Genomic DNA, 7,820 nt, shown 5'->3' on the forward strand with positions numbered 1-7,820 from the left:
TTCAAGGCTGCAATCCTCTCTCACATCTCAGAGTACATTATTTTCTGACTGTTCTGTTAACTCTATTTCTTCAGGTATATGTTTTTATAGTGTAGCTTATTACCTTTCTTTTGAGGTGCTGGCATTCTCCAAATGTTGGCGGCTCTTTATTCTAAGTACATGTTTGCAGTTGATATTCCCTGCCAGATTGCCTGCTGTCTCTGCTGACACATTCCACCTGGGAAAAGGAGACAAGCAGCTTTGGGGATTTTACACTGCTCTGCTTCCAGGGAGAGTGAGTGATGGGCAGAATGTACTGTCCAGTAGGGTACCTCAGTGCCTTGTCTTCTGAGCTTGAATGTTACCTAGTCCTCTGGGTACCTCCTGGGACTCTCATTCCCCTGTCAGTTCACCTTGGGCCCCTGGGTTCTACCACTTCTGGATGTGGAGCACACCTGGTATCACTTCTGCTGTTTTATCAGTCATAGTAGGCTACGAGCTACTGCACAGATCCTGGGATGCCATTTCCTTGTTGTATTTAATCTGCTGGCTTTTGGTCTTGCAGAGATTCCTTATAGCTTCCAGTCTGTGAGACCTCCCCATCTTGTTTTTGTATGTGACCACATGTTTATCTAAAAATATTCTTCTATAATTGGCTATTTTAGAGCAGGGAGTGACTGTCGTGTGTACTCATTCTGCTATCGTAAAACTAGAATTATGATTATTCTTGGTGTGCTTGTCTGTGTTCTCTTTAGGTGATTCCAAGTTCAATGAGGGCAGTGATGATACTTTATTCATATTTGGTTCCTCTCCTTTCCCCCATCACAGATAGCATGGACAACTGTGCCTATTAGATGCACAATATATATATCTCAGAGTGAGTAGAACTGACAAAGGTGATTTGAGCTAGTCCTGTGGTCCATACATTTCTAAATTCATGGCTTCCTCCAATTAATTCAAGGATTAACTACCTATATCGAGAGTATGGACCTTAGAGTCAGACTGCCTTGATTTCAAGTCCTGACTCTGCCCTAAACCATTTGTGTGAATGTTGGCAGTTACTTGGTTTCTCTTGGCCTAAGTTTTCATCTCTATAATCTATAAATCACGTAGAGCATTTTATATAATTCCAACACATGGTAGGCATGTGATAAGTCTAACACAATTATTAATGTTGTTTCCAATCTGACTGATAGTTAATCTGATCAATAAATCCTTGCCCACATGCCAATAGACATGGGTTATCTATCGGTCTTTCTTCCTCCCAATTAATATATGTGTATTTTAACAAAGACCTTTAAGAGACAGTATACTCAGTTCAGATGCCAAAGGAAGGCCTCCAGTGGTTGAACGCCAGGGCCAACTACAAGTTGAGAGTTGTATGACTCCCTCCAGGCTGCTTGGGTCAATCGTCATTCCCATCCCCACCTCTTTGTTCTTTGGTTGATCTTGGTCACAGAAACTATTGATTGCTCCCACAAAAGCCATGCCTTCTTGCCAATGTAAATCTAGTTTTGTAGAGTTATTGGTCATGTGACTGCCTTAGGGCATTGATTCTTGATAATACCAATTTCTTGCCAGTGATTGGTTTAGAAATGGGTGTGTAATACAATTCTAGCCCATGACATGTGAGGAAAGCTTTTCTGCAGGGCTTCTGGAAAAGAAAACTGTTTCTGAAAAGGAAAATAGAGGTGGAATGTTCTGTCTTCCAGCCTTTGGGTGTTTATATGTGAATAAATGATGCTTGAGGTTGCTGAAACCATCTTTCTATCATAATGTATGAAGCTTGAGATAAGAGTCAACTTTCTGAGAAGAGAACCTGGTTCTTGATGACATTGTTGAGCAGCTGAAAACCGACCTGCCTCAGAACCTCTTGCTGTATGGTAGATGAAATCCCTTTATTCTTTAAGACATTTAGAGTTGACTTGTCTATTACTTACATCAAAAAACATCTAAATGATTCAACTATGGGTCATGAATAACCTATTTTCTCCTCTTAGATAATGTTATTTTTATTCAGAGAGAAGTAGGCTGTGGAAAAACATGAATTCCCCCATTCATTTTGTAGACAAAAAATTACTAAAGTTTCTTTTGGCATCTTACTATTTTCCTAGTCACTTGAAAGACATCAGATCTTATTAGGCTTAAAGAAAAAGCAAAACCTTTTGTTCCTGTTAGATGTGAAGCCTTGGACGCCTCAGAGAGAACTTGGGTGTCTCCTGGGACATTTTACTCCATCAGTACAGTTTAAAAAGTCTGAATGCTCACATGTGGTCGATTTTTGGGGTGTGTTCCTTGGAGAGGCGTAAAACTGTTTAGAAAGATAAGGTTCAGATAGAGAAAAATTCTCTTCTGAGGGATGGAGAGGAAAACCCTTGAACTGCCACTTCTGGTAAAGTTGATAGAGAAATGGAAAGAATAGATGCTGTTTCCGGACTATAGTATGACAAGGGAAATAAATCAAATATATAAACTTATTTGCCTGTTGAAAGTAAAAGATTGTGTGGTATTTATTCAAAGGCAGATCAATTCGTCTCCCAGACCAAATGAGGAAGAGATTAATTGAAATCTTAATGAAACATAAAATTGGGCATTGGCGATATTGCCTGAAACCATGGTAGATTGACAAATAATGCAGCCAGTCTGTTTACCTTACTGGAATGAGCCCTGGGGAGGCAGTGTCTAATTCCTAATCTGGGAATCAAATCTTTACTCCTTAGTTTCTGTTGACAGGCTGATTTCCTGAGTCACTGGATAAACCAAGCACATTTCCAGCCTCCTTCATTTCTACCTATGGAAGATATAATGACATTGGTCTAGGCATGGCAGGGTTAAGTCCAACACTATGTGGAGAAGAACTCCAGGAACCTGGGATGCAAGAAGGCCTGGCTCTGTTAACAGCAGCGTTCCCCTCAAAACTGCAGAAGAGGAATGATGCCTTTTGAAGAAAGCAGGTGATACTGCCCTCCTCTTTTCTCTACGTGTCAGCCATCTTTATAATTACATGACTTCTTTTCCTAACTTGTTGAGCTCCTTCAGGGCAAGGCCCTCCCCTTATGAATCTCTTTATCTCCCTCCTCCTGGCATGGTGTTCTGGACATAGTAGGTCTTTGATAAATCCTAGCTGGCTCACTATTGAGGTCAGCCTGTTTTCCAACCCACATTTTGAAAGGTTGGGTTCATTCTTAGTGAGGCTCTAGGTAAAAATCACTGAGGATTAACAGATTGTACTACTAGTGTCTGACATCCAATTTGCTGGGGTCACAAAGAAGGTAGATCTCCCACTGGGCTGAGGGCATTTCCTGGGAGAGAAGTCCTGGGGTTAGTCAGAGAAGTCATAGCATCAGGTAATGAGTCTACCACTGTACCTTCCATTTGCATGGACCAACGGATTCTTGATTTCTTGCTTAAGCCAATTTGAGTTGGGTTTTCACTCACTTAACAACCAAAATTTGGTAGCTAATCTGCAGCTATTTTCAGTTATGCTAAGCTAACCTTGGTTTTATCTGATGTTTGAATGGAATTTTTCTTGGATTTATAATTTACCTAATATTTATCCTTTATCCTTGGGCTTTTAACAATGATAATGGATTCTGGCTACCATTATCCTTTTGTTTTTTTCCCCCATTGTGATTTTAGCTATCCTAGCACAGTTTTTCCTCAGGCTGCTTTAGAGTCACACGAGATGCTCATTGAAAATGCAGATGCCTGGGCCACAATCTGCATTTTAAAAATGCTCCCAGGTGGTTTGGTTGCACATTAAAGTTTGGAAACCAATTCCCAGCACTAGAACTTCACCTGTGATTGCTTTCTGCTCTTCCCCCCAAACCCTTAGGTCACACTCTGCCCTTGACCAGTTTCTTCTCCCGTCCCGTGGATAGAACGTGAATGAGAAACGTAGAGCTACAGGGACCTCCCCTTGGCCAGTGTGACCCTGAGCTTTCCCTGTCATTCACCTACTGGGAAAATTTTCCCAAATGAACCTTCTCGAATCTCAGCTCTTTGTCCTTTGGAAATCTGCTTACGTTTTCTAACAAAGTACGTCGACATGTAGTCTTCCGTACTCTTTGTTGCTGTAGTTTTTGAAAGGGACGCAGAATTCCTAAAACTCAGCCCTAATCAGAAATTGAAAAATATATAGTTAAATAGAACACAACAAAATATTTCAATGTTTTCCTTTTTCTTCCCCCTTGTCTGAGAGGCCAGAGTCATTGGAGCCTGCCTGCCCCCTCTTCTGCAAGGTGAACTCATTTATCTTGTGGGCTTGTAGGGCAGCACCGCATAGGGGTCTTTCAACAAAGATATCCAATGATTTCCTCAAATCTGACGGGACTGTTGATGGTTGTGATACATGAGGCTGAAGGAAAAGTTATGAAACAGGCATAAAAGCCAGCTTTGAACTGTAAGCCTTTCCCATGACCTGTGCCCCCAAAATAGTAGCTCTATGCCGGCGACCATCTGCAGCCTTGGTCTGACCCTGCCCTGAACTTTTGGCATGTGGAAGCTGGCCCAGCCGTCACAGAGCACGCAGATTAATTTCCCAGTGTTTACAGACTTCTCTTGGACTTCTGCGTATCCTCACAGCAATCGCTGTTTAGAAACACCCTATAAAATTCAAGAATGTGCCAATAATAACTCCGTCATCACAGCCTGGGCTGGATTTTCAAAGTGCCAGATGCTGAATGCTGTTCCTCCAGGAAAGGAAGCGAGCAAGGTGCCAGTGGGGGCTCTGTTGGGGGCACTGTTGTTACCCTGGCCCCCAGGCCCAGCTCCCTCCAAACCACATGACTGGCCCACTGCAGGTCAGGGAGAGAGGGATGTGGGCAGAGTGGGTGAAGAAAGAAAGCTCGCCTTTTACATCAGCTTTTTTTTAGCCTTCCTTTGCCTTGAAGGTCCTGCCACTTGTCTCATCCTTGTGTCTCCCCTACCTTACTCCCACCCCCCATCGAGAGAGATTCCTTAAAGCTTCATGTAGAAACCTTTGAGTTGCCTCCCTTGGCACCATTAATTCTCCCTTTCTGCCCTTCTTTTCCTAAATCTCCTGCACAATACAAATGAGCACCTAAGACTTCGTCTGCATGGAGATGTTAAAAAATGTGTATTTTTAACTTAATGAGGAAAATGATATATGAGGTCTTGCATTTGAATCGAGAAATTTCCAGAGGCAACATGGAGTTTATTTAGAAACCCTTCCTTCAGAAGATCCAGGCAGAAGTCAGACCAGTTGTGCTGAAAAGCAGAATACTAATATATTCCCAATATTGCAGGGAAATTCAGGGGAAAATCCCCCAATCTGTTGTGTACAGAACGTTTCCTTTCAAAAGGACTAAGGTGAGTATGATAAGGGATGGGAAACCAGGGAGTTCGTGGGGCAGGTTGAAGTAAAGAACATGCAGTAGTTAGATGCAGTAACACTTTCTTTTCTCTTGGGAAGAGCCTTTGCAAACAAAGAGAGGTTTGAGTCCCCAAGGGGATTGATATTTATATCCTTCATCAGATATTGAGTGTCCCATATGTGCCACGCACGGCATTGGATATCAAGGATACAATGATGAGCAAACAGATGTGGTTCCTGCCTTCTGGTTGCTGCCTCCTACTGTCTGGAGGAGTAATGCTGGGAATCAACTAATCATTAAATAAATGTGCAAATGGAGCAGCGATAAGGCTGTTAAGGAGAGGTCTATTGGGCTATGAGAGGTAAGATGAGCAGATTTGACCTAGTCTGAGGGGTCAGGAAAAGCTTTCCTGAAAAGGTAATGACTGGGTTGAGATTTGAATGATGAGTAAGAGTTAGTACGTAAAGAAGGAAGAGCAGAGCAGGAGCTGGGGCCCTGTGGGGGCCTGGGGGCAGAAGGCCCTGGAGTAAGGACAGTGGGTTGGAGGAGGGAGAGCAGGATGAGAGAGAAGGGGAGAGAGAATGAGGCTGGAGAGGTTCTAGGGCACAGATCAGGGAGGACCTTGCTTGTAGATCTTGTCAAGGATTCTAGTCTTTATCATACAAACAACGAGAAGCCATTGAACAGTTTTAATTGGTGGTGTTGGTAAGGATGGTAGTGGTGGGGGATATGTTCAGATTTTGTGTTGGAAAAGATTGTTCTGGCTTCAGTGTGGTTGTGTGGGATTGGGTGGAAAGGGCAGATTCAAGGTGGGACGAGCAGGCAGGAGGTTCTTGTAGTGGCCCAGGCCAGAAATGATGTAACTTGGGCTAGGTTGGTGGCATTGATGGGAAGAGAGATTTAAGAGGTGAAACCAACAGGGCTTGGTGTGCACCCCCTCCATCACCTTCAGGCTTCCTCAAGTGTAAATCTGACAGGAGCCTGAAGGTAGCATGCCCACTGGTGCGTGAGAGAGCTGGTCAAAGCTAAGTTACATTTATCTGAACAAACAGCACTGGTGCTGGATCCCAAGGAGCATTTTCCAGCCGTCCTGCATCTTCAGCATGAGCAGGCACTGAAAACGCAGTGCGAGGGAAGGAAGCAGGCTCCCAGGTTATTTTTAGCAAGCTATAGGAAATAGCCAGCATTCTAATTTGAATCCTTCTCATTAAAACCCAGAGCCTAACCCCACACAGTTCTTGTTTCTAATGTCTGCAAACTTCTCTTTTTCCAGATAATTGACAATAGGCCCCCACGGAAGTCTTCTCAGCAGTTCTGCAAAAATTTAGGAAACATTAGGTTTGACACCATCATCATGTTTGCCAAGACAGCAAAAATCCCAGCCGGCAAAACTTCAAGTGTGATGAAGCAGAGCGGCAGGGATAGCAGGGAATGACTGATCGTTTCAGAATGTCTTCTCGAGAGAGTTCCCAGTGTTGGAGTTTTCCACTGTCTGAAGAAGGCGCAGTGCGGAAGGGCTGCTTTGGGGACATGCCGTGGTGATGGAGGCAGGGTTTGTTCCTCTTTCTTTTCCACCTCTTCTCTCTGCACTCAGCTGGTTCCTGGAGTTAAAATTATTTTTTAATGTTTTCATTTAATAACAACAAAAGCATTTTTTTATTCAGTAAGTTGAAATTGTAGAGAATAGTCAGTGTCTGAATTGTTGCCCAGCTGATCTCTTTGTTCCCGTTCCATGCCCTCTGCGTGCCTGACCTGGGGTGTGTTACTGCGCTTCTTTGGGCCGTGATTCCCTGGCCTGAGACACGAAGAGGTGATACTCGAGCTCAGCATTTCTCCAGCTTCAGTCATTGGGGTGTCATCTTCATAGTATTTGCCATGTTGACTTTCACTTATATTATTACTTCCTTAACAATTTTTTTCCTCTAAATTGACTCATTTGTTTACTTAAGTCTTTTTTAAAAAAGCAGTCCTGGCTATAATATATGTGAAATCATGGGACTGATATGATAATGACTTTTTTCCTAATACACGCAAGCACATAATTAAGAAAATTTTTGCATGTATATACTATATAAAATCAAACTACATTTCATCATGATGATATGTAGACCCTACTCCGGGAAACTCTGGGAGAGCTGATTTCTAAGCTCTCTTGCAGTCCTAATATATTATTGTTCACATCTGGCCTTACCTACCCAGCCTTCTTTCCCATGGCTTCCTAAAATAAAACCTCAATTTTGGCCAAATCCTTGTCCCTGTTGCTCCTTGTAGACAGTGTGTGCATGCTGTTCTCTTCATCTAGTAATTTACTAGGGAAAGAGAAACCCTGACCTAAGTAAGAAAGAACAAATTGAGAAAGCACATGATTGAGTGAACAAGCCACCCTTGAGCAGTAGGCCAAGAAAATCCTTAGGGTTGGCAGTGGCTGGGTGAAGGTAGAGTGTAAAGAGCCAAGGGATTGGTCATTCATGGCTATTTTTTTCCTTGAAAAAGAGTGTTACCCAT

The 7,820-nt window shown here is 42.9% G+C and overlaps 1 long non-coding RNA gene across 3 annotated transcripts in view; it reads left to right on the top strand.

Moving 5' to 3' along the window:
* LOC139079325 (uncharacterized) overlaps window positions 1–7,561 on the top strand; it is a 71,394-nt gene extending 63,833 nt beyond the window's left edge. For 2 of the 3 annotated variants that reach the window (XR_011532863.1, XR_011532861.1), the window contains exons 2-3: window positions 2,713–2,933; window positions 6,589–7,561. This is a non-coding gene — a long non-coding RNA (uncharacterized lncRNA). Of the gene's footprint in view, window positions 1–1,602; window positions 1,863–2,712; window positions 2,934–6,588 lie in introns of those variants that run through there. The other variant, XR_011532862.1, reaches the window with a different exon arrangement.
* The last annotated feature ends 259 nt before the right edge of the window (window positions 7,562–7,820 follow it).

This window comes from Equus przewalskii, chromosome 25, assembly GCF_037783145.1.
Source record: "Equus przewalskii isolate Varuska chromosome 25, EquPr2, whole genome shotgun sequence".
Classification (NCBI taxonomy): domain Eukaryota; kingdom Metazoa; phylum Chordata; class Mammalia; order Perissodactyla; family Equidae; genus Equus; species Equus przewalskii.